The sequence below is a fragment of the Rattus norvegicus genome, chromosome 18, assembly GCF_036323735.1.
Source record: "Rattus norvegicus strain BN/NHsdMcwi chromosome 18, GRCr8, whole genome shotgun sequence".
Lineage (NCBI taxonomy): Eukaryota > Metazoa > Chordata > Mammalia > Rodentia > Muridae > Rattus > Rattus norvegicus.
Genome location: NC_086036.1, coordinates 6,595,071 through 6,606,846, shown reverse-complemented (window position 1 = coordinate 6,606,846; position 11,776 = coordinate 6,595,071). Strand labels below are relative to the sequence as shown.

The window sequence follows — 11,776 nt, the reverse complement described above, 5'->3', positions numbered from 1 at the left end:
CATTTTTCTGCTTTCTTGACCACACCTTCCAGATGCCCCCCTGATGGCCGGATGGTTTACCTTATCTTAATCAGTGTTCTATCACTATGAAGAGACACTGTGACCATGACAACTCTTATAAAAGAGAACGTTCAATTGCAGCTGGCTTACAGTTTTAAAGGTTTAGTCCGTTATCCTCAAGGTGGGGAGCACGGCAGCGTCCAGGCAGACATGATAACCGAGAGTTCCACGTCCAGATCCACGGGCAGCAACAAGAGAGAGCCACCGACTGTGGCTCGGGCTTCTGAAACTTCAAAGCCCACCTCCAGTGATGCACTTCCCTTTCCCACAAGGCGCCAGCTCCTACTCTCTCTCAAGCATCGCCACCCCCTAGTGACTAAGCATTCAAATCTGTGAGCCGGATGTCTGCTGTAACAGGAAACCTGAGCAAAGCAACCTGGGGAGGAAGCGAGTGTTTGGCTCACAGGTCCAGGGTGTAGCTCATCATGGCGGGGGTGGGGGGAGTGGCCAGAGTGGGGAGTGGCGGCAGCTGCCCTGTCATGTGATACCTGCAGCAGGAAGCAGAGAGTCGGACAGGAAGGCTGGTGTGTAGCTTGGTTTTCTTTCCGTGGACGACTGCTCCTTTCTCTGTTAGACTTCTCTGGAAACATCCTCCCAAACATGCCTATAGGTGTTTCTCCTAGGTGATTCTAAATGCGGCCAAACTGATAATCAAAAAGCTATTACAGTAGCATGACCACCTTCATTATTATTGCCGGATGATACTCCCCTATGTGGAGATACCATGTTTTTTAAAATCCCTTCATCATCTGGTGGGCATCTAGGTGGTCTCTATCTTTTAGCCGCTATGAGCACTGCTGGTTTTAGTATGAAGGTGGAAATTCTATTCGTACACATACTTTTATTTCTCTTATGTACGAATGTTGGGTCAGATCACAATTTGGTATTTTGTTGTTCTTAAGTTTTGTGTGTCATGTCATGTTTTACGCATGCCTGCCTGGTGCTCACAGAGGTCAGAGTGGGCAATCCCTTGGAGTGGGGTCGCTGTGAGCTGCTGTAAGGGCGCTGTGAACTGAACCTGGGTCCTCTGCGAGAACAAACGCTCTGAAGTGCCGAGCCTTCCTCTGGACTAATTCCACGCTTCATATGCCGAGAAGCTGCGCAGTTCTTTCCCAAAGTGGCTGCATCAGTTCACATCCTCACGGGAGGTACAAGGGTGACAGTTGTTTCACATCCTGAGCACGAGTCCCTATTTTCTGACTCACTTAATGGGATACACAAGTATGTCATTTTTCCAATCCCTTACTGTGGGTCAACGCCTGCCCTCCGCCCCAGTGTGTGTGTGTGTGTGTCCATGCACGTGCGTTTATCTTATTTAATCTTTATAATATATACAGATGTTGTATAATAATTTATCTTGTTTAATCTTTACAATACCTTAAGGAGAAAACATCATTTCCCTTATTCTACAGATGAAATAACCCAGGATTGGAGGTGGTCAGCGGCACAATAAACAAACAAAACCAATCTTGGGGCAAGGGCTCATGCCTTCTGTCTCTCCGACGCCCAGTTTCAGGTGCCACCGAGGGGCTCCCACGATGCCTTTGCAAGCAGAGCTGCCAGACCATGTGTTGGAGTTCTTTCCTTCCTGAAGTTGAGTCACCTCATCTCCTGGGTGAGAGAGAGAGTGTGTGTATGTGCAGGAAGCAGGTGAGCAGCTTTAGGTAAATGTCCTCATCTACACGTGGAGGCATGAGAATATCAGGTCCTTCCTATCAATCTCTGCTTTATTCCTTTGAGACAGGGTCTCTCACCAACCCTGGGGCTGTGCTGGACCTTCCCCGTCTCTGCCCTTCCCTTTCCCCATCCACAGCTTTGCTGGGGTCACAAGCACATGAGTGATTATGCTGACCGTTTAATGTAGGTGTTGCAATCCACACTCTGGTGCTCACCCACTCAACCGCCTTTCCATGGTACTCACGTACGAGAATTTTCTATGACATAATTTTCCCAGGGTAGCCCAGGATGGCCTCCCTATCCTGCTGCTACCTCCTGAGTACTTGGCTTTCAGATATGGCCACCACCCAGCTGTACACCTTAGTGCCCTACATCCATCTGTGACAGGTGGGTGTGCACCCCTCTTAGCCAGAGCTCCTTTGTGAACACACTGCACACACACAGCTCTTCTGTGAACACACGGCACACACACAGCTCTTTTGTGAACACGCTGCACACACACAGCTCTTCTGTGAACACGCTGCACACACACAGCTCTTCTGTGAACACGCTGCACACACACAGCTCTTCTGTGAACACGCTGCACACACACAGCTCTTCTGTGAACACGCTGCACACACACAGCTCTTCTGTGAACACGCTGCACACACACAGCTCTTCTGTGAACACGCTGCACACACACAGCTCTTCTGTGAACACGCTGCACACACACAGCTCTTCTGTGAACACGCTGCACACACACAGCTCTTCTGTGAACACGCTGCACACACACAGCTCTTCTGTGAACACGCTGCACACACACAGCTCTTCTGTGAACACGCTGCACACACACAGCTCTTCTGTGAACACGCTGCACACACACAGCTCTTCTGTGAACACGCTGCACACACACAGCTCTTCTGTGAACACGCTGCACACACACAGCTCTTCTGTGAACACGCTGCACACACACAGCTCTTCTGTGAACACGCTGCACACACACAGCTCTTTTGTGAACACGCTGCACACACACAGCTCTTCTGTGAACACGCTGCACACACACAGCTCTTCTGTGAACACGCTGCACACACACAGCTCTTCTGTGAACACGCTGCACACACACAGCTCTTCTGTGAACACGCTGCACACACACAGCTCTTCTGTGAACACACTGCACACACCCAGCTCTTCTGTGAACACGCTGCACACACACAGCTCTTCTGTGAACACGCTGCACACACACAGCTCTTCTGTGAACACGCTGCACACACACAGCTCTTCTGTGAACACACTGCACACACACAGCTCTTCTGTGAACACGCTGCACACACACAGCTCCTTTGTGAACACACTGCACACATACAGCTCTTCTGTGAACACACTGCACACACACAGCTCTTCTGTGAACACGCTGCACACACACAGCTCTTCTGTGAACACGCTGCACACACACAGCTCTTTTGTGAACACACTGCACACACACAGCTCTTCTGTGAACACACTGCACACACACAGCTCTTTTGTGAACACACTGCACACACCCAGCTCTTCTGTGAACACACTGCACACACACAGCTCTTTTGTGAACACACTGCACACACACAGCTCTTTTGTGAACACACTGCACACACACAGCTCTTTTGTGAACACACGGCACACACACAGCTCTTTTGTGAACACACTGCACACACACAGCTCTTTTGTGAACACACTGCACACACACACATACCTAACTGGGTCAGTCTATGTCCTCAGCTTTTCTAAGTGGGGGGACCTTAGGTTTTAAGGGCTTTGCAAACATAGCCAAACCCAGTGATGCCAGGCAATCCCAGTCCTTTCTCCCTCCTCCAGTTGCTCTCTTGGTGATTCCTTTCTCCGTTCCCTTATTTGCTTGTTCAGCTATTCCTTCAAGTCACAATTTAGGCACCAGCTGTTTGCTTAGTGTTAGGTTAGACCCTGGAGGCGCAGCTGGGGCAAGGCAGACATAGTTCCTTCTTGATGGAGGGAAAGGATAACCAAATCCCACCACTGCATAGGCAACAGCTGTGTCTAGTTCGAAGGGAAGACCAGCCAGCTATGATAGAGAGCTCTGAGCCAGGCCCAAGGGAAAGAATTGGTGTCTGAGCTGAAGGATGAAGAGCAGTTAGAGAGGGGGAGGGAGGTTAATCCACAGGTAACACCTCTTGAGCAAAGGCCTGGAACAGCGAATGTACTCAGGAAGGCTAGAGTAGAAAAGGCATCGCAGAGCAGGCAAGACTAGCCTGAGAGTGTAGAAAGAGCAAGACCAAGCAAAGCCTTGAAAGTCTTCGGAGCTTTCTTATTTAACCAGGCTACTGAGGTCCGGGTCCCATCTGTGACCGGGAGTCTATATCCTCAGTGACCACAGGAAACTACATCTCTGTCCCTGCACTGTGCTGAAGGGGAAGTCGACTCCTCTACAGAGCTAGAATGAAACATGTGTATCGGCTCACGGTCTACATTGGAGGTCAGTGTGCAGGCGCAGTCTTCAGGACGTCCCTTTGCTGTCTCTCTATTAGACCGCCTTCCAACAGATGAACGCTGAGAATCCTATGTCATGTGGTCCTTTGTCGACCATCAAGGACGTTTGGAATTAAACAAGCCACGGGTAATCAATTCGGGTGCTGTAGGCTATGAGACCACCCGTGGGGCTTCAGAGAGATATTTCCTGTTGTATATAAAATATACAATTGGCTTTGTGTGCCTCTGGGACAATTTCTCCTCTCTCTGCCCTGACGGACGGCATTGTGGCCTTTGCCTGAGGCAGGTTACCTGACTCCCAAGAGCAGGGTCCAAGTCAGCTCTGGGAATCCTAGATTCATTAAGAAATAATGGGGTGTGTTTTCATTTGTGGGAGCAATTTCCTTTTTCTTCTTCAGAAAGAAATGTATAGCTGAGTTAGGCACTTGGAGAGAATTGCACAGAAAGACAGACTAGGCAGAGAGAGATGGACAATCTTCCAGCTTCAAAGGAATCAACTTAGACACCCCCCTCCTAGATTTTCATCCATGTGTTAATAGCAGAGAGTGAAAAAGCCTTCCTCTTAGACCAAGTCCAGGGTCAACCAAACCGATATATGGGAAGGGAGTTACAAAGAGAGAGGCTATGCTTAGCTTGGGCAGGAGGTGTCTAGTGAGCACAGCTCGCCTGGGGGAGGTGGTCGCCACGGTCCCATTAGGGTTTCCTAGTCTAATTAGGAAACATACACAGCCAAGCTTCTCACAAATAAAGAGCCAGCTAATTAGGCTGTGAAGATCTTCCTCTTGAACTTGCTTTTGTTGGGAAACACCTTCCCTTTATTTGTTACTAATAAAGGATGAAAGAAAGTGACAAAGAGAAGAACAAGAGTGAAGAAGAAGGAAGAAAGGGAGGACGGATGGGAGGAAGAGATGGGTGCAGGGAGGAGGGAGGGAGGAAGAGATGGGTGCAGGGAGGAGGAGGGAGGAAGAGATGGGTGCAGGGAGGAGGGAGGGAGGAAGAGATGGGTGCAGGGAGGAGGGAGGGAGGAAGAGATGGGTGCAGGGAGGAGGGAGGGAGGAAGAGATGGGTGCAGGGAGGAGGGAGGGAGGAAGAGATGGGTGCAGGGAGGAGGGAGGGAGGAAGAGATGGGTGCAGGGAGGAGGGAGGGAGGAAGAGATGGGTGCAGGGAGGAGGGAGGGAGGAAGAGATGGGTGCAGGGAGGAGGGAGGGAGGAAGAGATGGGTGCAGGGAGGAGGGAGGGAGGAAGAGATGGTGCAGGGAAGAGGGAGGGAGGAAGAGATGGGTGCAGGGAGGAGGGAGGGAGGAAGAGATGGGAAATGGGGGTAAGAGTCCTTAGCAAAGTGCCCTGCAGAGTCCTGGAGGTGAGATTCCCTGCTAAGTGTAACTTTAAAAAGTCCTGAACAGCTCTTCTCCTTTCCTCCGCCATCGTGCGCTCTGCGCCTGATTCAGATCCTCGCCATGTCTTCTCACAAGACTTTCAGAATCAAGCGATTCCTGGCAAAGAAACAAAAGCAAAATCGTCCTATTCCTCAATGGATTCGGATGAAAACTGGTAACAAAATCAGGTACAACTCTAAGAGAAGACACTGGAGGAGAACGAAGCTGGGTCTATAAGGAGTCACACTACGGCCAGACTGAGGATTTCTACTGAATCACCGTCATCGATCAGTCCGACCAGATGGATTTCAACATTTTTAACCTAGAGATTTACTTGTGTCTGAACTAATTTGTCCAGTAATAAAATTTAGAACCTTTCAAAAAAAAAAAAAAAAAAAAAAAAGTCCTGAACAGAGAGAGAGTTGCAAGAGCAAAATAAACAGAGCTGAGTGGAAGAATGTCAGAGGCAGCTGAGGTGAGACACTTGCCAGTTCAAATACAGACCGGGATCTGGGTCAAGACACGGAGAGAAAACCCTCGTCTAAAGCTGTGATTGGCACTGTCTTCACCGCTGTCTTCATCTACACCTCTAGGTCTCCAGAGGTGAGAATCTCGGACAGCCAGGATTCCAGGGAAGGGAGCAGTAGTTACACAGAGTCATGGCCACACAGCTCTGGTCCTGAAGAGAAGTCAGCTAGATGCTTGGGTGTGTTCTGTCCCTTAAGATGACAATTATCTCTTGAATAGTTTTCCCTAAGTTTCTCCCATAGGCTTGTTAGTTCTCAGTCCTTTGAGGGTTTGTGTTGGTTCGACCCCCTGACTTTCCTTTGTCTTTCTTTCATTCCTCACTTCCTGGAATTCTCTTTCCTTCCCTTTCTGTATCTTTGGGGAAGGATACATAGGTGGGAGAGACAGGGTCCCTTGTAGCCCAGGCTGGCCTAGAACTTATTATGTAGTCAAGAATGATCCTAAATTCCTAAGCCTCCTCCTTCCACCTCCTCACTACTGTGATCGCAAGCACGCCGTGCTGGAGAACTTTTCAAGACGTATTATTTTAATTTATGTACATCTGTGTATCTGTGTGAGTGTATGCCAAGGGTTTATGGTTACCTTTAGAGGCTGGGAGAGGGCATCTCATTCCTTCGAGGTGGATTACAGATAGTTGTGAGCCACTGGCATGGGTGCTGGGAACCAAACTTACATCCTCTGGAAGAGCAGTAGGAACTCTCTTAACTACCAAACCGTCCCTACAGCCCTGTCTTCGAGATACAGTCTTAGTGTGGCCTTGAATTCATTATGTAGCCAAGGAGAGCCTTGAACCCCCAACTCTTGGCCTTTATCTCCAAAGTTAGGAGGATAGAAATGCTCTACCATGCCCAGCAAGTAGCAAGATTATTGCAATAGTCTACCTATCAAAACCTTTAGAAACAAAAACTAAAATAAAGGTTACCAAGTTACTATCATTGTCTTCAAGCCTTTCATGGAGGCTCTAGAAATAGACTTGTGTTTTCTCAGCATGAATTGCAATGTGCTTGCTTAAAATAATTTAAGAAATCCATTAACTATAGAGTAACCTTGGAGGGACAGGCTGAGGGCTGCGTTTGAGAGTTTTCCTATCTGCTTTCCACAACCAGATGGTCTGTATGCATCGGAGGGCCCTACCATTACTCACAATTGTTTATTTTATGAATGGTCTTACTAGCAATTGTCTTAGAACCATTAAAAGTCCCACAGATCTGTCCCCTGGTGTCCATTTTAACCAACCAGGATTAGACTCGGCCCCATAGAAACACTTTTTTCTCTTAACCTTAAAGAAAATACATATTCTTGCTTCCATTGGTGATTTTTTTTTATTAAACTTCTTACTTCAGCTTGGAGAGTAATTTATTTCTTATTTAATTATTACATTTCACCAAACAGTTGGTGTGTGCGTAAGTAAATGTGTCTGTGTATGTGTGTGTTCTAATGTAGAGCAACGCTTGCCATTCTTTGAGATAAATTCTGCGTTTTCAACCTTAGCGCGATTCCATTGGATAAGTTTTACAGGGCTTTTTTCCAGGGGTGGAGCAGGAAGAGGTTTTTTAAAAATTGAAATACGGCATCCATATCATTAGGGTTTTAAAGTTAGTAATATGCTTAAGGCAGATTTTTTACGGTTAGCAAAGCTGAGAGGTTCCGACACCAAAGGGTGCAGACAGAGATGACTTACATAAATGTATACGGTCCCCCGAGGTGCCGCAATTGTATGGCGGGGTTTCTCATGAACAGCCTAGCTTCAGCGGAACAGCCAAGCAAAGCTAAGTGGTTCTGAACCGGATGAGCTGTCCATGAGCCGAATTATGGGCAAATGGGAGTAGCCTGGGTACCAGTCTTGTTCCTGTGAGGCAGGCGCTGAAACAGGAAGCGTGTGCATCTAATGAAATGCTTATCTTATTAAGAACCGTTTCTTCTAAAACAGCTGCTGCATAGCTGGAAAATGGCTGCCCTAACAGGTTACACGGTAGGGTCAGAGCATAAGGTCTAAAGGTTAGGGAAGGAGCATGCGCAAACTGGGAGGTGAGACACCAGTGATGCCGCTGACCGAGGGGCTCCTTAGTAGACTCAGCCCAACGTTCACTTCTCCCTATTCTCAAAACTGCATTCTCTCTCTCTCTCTCTCTCTCTCTCTCTCTCTCTCTCTCTCTCTCTCTCTCTCTCTCTCTCTCTCTCTCCCTCCCTCCCTCTCTCTCTCCCTCTCTCTCTCCCTCCCTCCCTCCCTCCCTCCCTCCCTCTCTCCCTCTCTCCCTCTCTCCCTCTCTTTTAAAAAGGGGGCTTGGTAATTCCTGAAAGGCAAAAGCAAATAATTATGAAGAAAGAAGTTAGTTGTGAAAGAATTCTAGTCAAGTCTTGTTTCTTATTCAAACAATTATACAAAACACTTAATTAATTGTTTTATGTGCATGAGGCAGTCTTGTCAGAATGCAGTATGCTCAAAGGAACAGGCAGGAAATGTGTTTGCTAAGAAGCAGCATCATAAAAAATAGGAGCCTCCCACCCTTACCCTTGGTTTGTTCAATAGGTCTTGTACCCAGTTCAGACTGATCTCAAATTCACAATCCCCCTACCTCAGCTTCCTGCGTGCTAGAATGGCTGGTGCGTGCCACGGTGGCTGCCATGCCTAGTTTCTTATGGCTAGGATAAAGAAGGCAAGTGTTGGGACCCCATTCAGTCTGCACTGCTTTTCTTGTGAAAACATAAAGGGTCATTAAGACCTCGAGATGCCATGATAACATGACAAGGACAAGTCTTCCTCTACACCTTTAACTTAAACAGTAGCACTTGAGTGGGGAAGCCACCATGGCAGTGATTGCTGCCTCTGACTGAGTATGCCGTGCTGCCTGCCTGCAGTTCTGAGTAATGGCTACAATGTTAATCAATGCAAACCTTCACATGGGATTTTCCATTATGTTTCTAAGTTTTATATTTATATATTCGTTATATTTATTTATATTTCAGGGCTAAAGAATCTAAGGCTCTATTCACAAATTAAGCCGGCAGAGTTTTGATTGTAATTTAAGTTATGCAACTTATTTGCAAGTATTTACTAAAAACAGGTGGTTCTTGCACAAAGACTTTTATTTTTAAATTGGTTTGCATTTATCTGTGTGTATATGCATGTGTGTGTGCACACATGTGTGTGCTATGGTCATGCATGGTGGTCAGAGGTCTTTCTACCATATGAGTCCCAGGTACCAAACATGGGCCATCAAAATGTCTTTTAACTGCTCAGTCATTTCACTGATCCTGGTAAAGAATTTTCAAAGCCCATTAAAAAATTACACATCCTTTTATTCATCATGGTGATGATCTCCATATGTCTGTCTTACATCCTTTTATCTATCTATCTATCATCTATCATCTATCTACCTATTTTGAAACAGGGTCTGTCGGTATAGCTCTGCATGTCCTAGAACTCATTATGAATACCAAGCTAGCATCAAACTCACAGAGATCTATCTGCCTCTACTGGGATTAATGGTGTGCACCATTATGTCCAGCTTCTGCTTTCTTTCAAAATACTTCCACACGGCAGTCGTGGTGAGATTCTATCTTATAAATAAATAATTTTATTTCCTCCTCCTCCTCATTATTATTATTTCACAGTGCTGGAATCAAACTCAAGGCTTGTGCCGTCTAGGTAAACACTGTACCACTAAGCCACCTCTAGCCTCTTTCTCTCTCTCTCTCTCTCTCTCTCTCTCTCTCTCTCTCTCTCTCTCTCTCTCTCAGACAAGTTTTGCTATATCGCCAGGCTGGCCTCAAACTCTGGGTAAGCCTCCTGCCTCAGCCTTCCCAGTTCTGAGATTACAGATACATGACATTTTTCCTGACCATAGACCCCCCTCTTTGTGGTCAAATATATTTCCCCAGTAAACGGAACTACTGCGATTGGTGATTTGACCATACTTTCGTTTGATTTCTTTTTGAATTTTCTGTATCGTTTTTCTAATTTGAGATCCTAATGAGTGTTCACATTGGGCAGCTAGAGAAGAAACTCTGACTGCATCGATTTAAGGGCCTCCGTAGGAGGACTTGGTATGTGTCAGAATCGCAGACAAGTTGACAATGACACCCATCAGTAGATCTGCAAGTGACAGAAGACCTGCCACGTCAGAGAGAAGAAATCACCAACTGGTACGGAGCGTCCGCGGCGAGGCAGAGAGCTATGATGCTTTGCAAAGGCTAATTATAAACAGGTGGTAGCTGGGGCCAGACCCCGGCAATCACAAATGCATTCTGTTCCTTTCCTTAATGCTTCTATTCAACTCCAGGAAAATGCACATTCCACAGCATTACTGGGGGGTTCGGGTTGGCTGATAAAAAACAGGCGATCCACTACCCCAGCCCCTAACTGACACAAGGATAAAATATAACTGCATAATTGCCCTTCCTGTGTGGCAGGACCTCTCCTGGCGTCACAGGTGGAGACTGCTGAAGCCATGTCGGCAAGACCGTCATCCAGAGACCACACCAGTGGTCTTAGCTAGTGAGGGCTCGGCACGCCCAGGTCGAACCCGAGTTCCTGGGTCTCTTTCTTTCCATTTCCTAATATGAAGTGCCGCTGAACTGTTCAATTCCATCTGGGTGTCTGGCTGCTTCAGTGGAGGGCTCTTCAATTTCACATTTCATCTCAGCAACTAATGTCCTCATCTTGTCAAATCGCCACCAAGAAGGCACCTCAGGGCTGCCCTGGACAAAGCTGCGATGTTCAGCAGGAACTTGGATTTGAGGGTTCGGTGACTATGATGCGGCCAAATGATCTGTCCCACAGTAACATGGAGAGGGGAAACACACGCTCCCGAAAGGATATCTTATTTTCTCTTCCGTAGCCACCACCATGCTCACCCTTTATGGCCGAGCTCCTGGCTGCGGTTCATAATACCCTCCCACTGTTTTGTGTGCCTTTCAACACCAGTAGGACTTTGCGTCTGAAATCTTGGATCGTTCTCAGAAAGGGTTGTGTTTATGCCCCCATTGGTTTTTTCTTTGTATTTTTTGTTTTGTTTTACTTTGCTCTGTGTTTCGAGGCAGCCCAGGCTGGTCTCACATTCATAGCAGTCCTCTGGGCTTCCTGAGTACTGGCATCGCGGGCACACACCACCACCCTGCTATTTTCTTACTGACAAAGCCAAAGATATTGCTGTTGCTAGCGTTCCTTAGACCGGGTCTCCAATTATGTGTGGGTAAGTCCAAGCGGAGAGTTTAGATATACTCCTTTTCTTACCTTGTAATTGAAGCACATGCGTGCACACACATGTTCACATGCACATTGTACAAATCCCAAGGCTAAAGTTCATATACATGGTATCAATTAGGGGAAAGTATTTTCTTTTTCTTACCCTGCCCCCCCCCCAGTTTATTTTTTGAAACAGGATCTTTTTATGTAGTCCTGGCTGTCCTGGAGCTCCCTGTGCGGTTGGACCACGCTGGCCTAGAAGTCGCAGAGATCCATCTGCCTCTCTGCCTCTCTGCCTCTCTGCCTCTCTGCCTCTCTGCCTGTCTGCCTCTCTGCCTCTCTGCCTCTCTGCCTCTCTGCCTCTCTGCCTCTCTGCCTCTGCCTGTCTGCCTGTCTGCCTGTCTGCCTGTCTGCCTCTCTGCCTCTCTGCCTCTGCCTGTCTGCCTGTCTGCCTCTGACTGTCTGCCT

General features: G+C 47.4%; 1 long non-coding RNA gene and 1 pseudogene across 1 annotated transcript; one reads left to right on the top strand and one right to left on the bottom strand.

Annotated features, from left to right (window-relative positions):
- Window positions 1–1,400: 1,400 nt before the first annotated feature.
- Window positions 1,401–8,209, bottom strand: LOC134482910 (uncharacterized). The gene is made up of 2 exons (XR_010059625.1): window positions 7,802–8,209; window positions 1,401–1,671 (listed from the first exon to the last, which is right to left on the bottom strand). It is a non-coding gene; the product is annotated as an uncharacterized LOC134482910 (long non-coding RNA).
- Window positions 5,620–5,995, top strand: Rpl39-ps10 (ribosomal protein L39, pseudogene 10; annotated as a pseudogene).
- Window positions 8,210–11,776: the final 3,567 nt, after the last annotated feature.